This window comes from Dipteris shenzhenensis, unplaced genomic scaffold (assembly GCF_047967505.1).
Source record: "Dipteris shenzhenensis isolate YYH24624 ecotype China unplaced genomic scaffold, Dip_SZ_1.0 scaf0382, whole genome shotgun sequence".
Classification (NCBI taxonomy): domain Eukaryota; kingdom Viridiplantae; phylum Streptophyta; class Polypodiopsida; order Gleicheniales; family Dipteridaceae; genus Dipteris; species Dipteris shenzhenensis.
In genome coordinates, this window is record NW_028239688.1 from 1,595 (window position 1) to 2,500 (window position 906).

Below are 906 nucleotides of genomic sequence, written 5' to 3' on the forward strand. Positions count from 1 at the left end.
TTCCTATAATGAGAGTTAGGGTGTACGCGAGGTTCATGAAGTCTCGAAGAAAGCTTTGGGTCTTCGAGTGGTTAACGTCTTGCAGATCAAGGGGCGGCTCAAGGAACAAGAGTCTCTGGAAGTATATGGGATTGAATCATCTGCCACTTTCCTCGGTAGCTCAGCGGTAGAGCGGTCGGCTGTTAACCGATTGGTCGTAGGTTCAAATCCCACCCGGGGAGATTCATCCATTTCCAGTAGGATAGAAGATAGTCTAGATGATGTACCTCCCTTCAATAGGGATAATACTTCACTTACGTCAGGGGAGGGGGAGGTACCTCCTCATAATATATATCGTAGAAACCGATAGTATCTTTGAAGATTTACATTATCCACATTCGAGATTCTCAGTAATGAGGTAGTTCTCCCACACCCGTATGCCGAATCGGGACTATAACCATATAGTCGATCAACCGATAGAGGATTCAATATCATGCCTATTTTAAGCTCTAATAATGGATAGAAGACTCCATACCCTCCCTTCTCTTGGCCAATCTAATGCTTCTAAGGATCCGAGTCTAGCGTCGCTTCTTCGAGAATCCCTACTCCAGAGTACTGAATGGTTGGGATAAGCAAATCAATCAATCTTTGTTTTGTCCTCGTCGGAGTCTAGATGTATCGAAGGCTTCTACTCGCTCGACTTGTTACTAGATTGTAAAACCGGAGATTCCACCCCCGGGAATTCTTCCCGATGGGGTTCCCCCCACAGGGGGGATGTTCTGTCGGTGTGGATCCGTGACAATACCCCGTTCCGGAGTCCCAATCGGGACTATTCCCAACGGGGAATTCAACTCGAGGGGGAACCAATGAATTACTTGTAGAAGCTACTGCTGGAGACTACTAAATATCAGGCTTACTATACGAAAG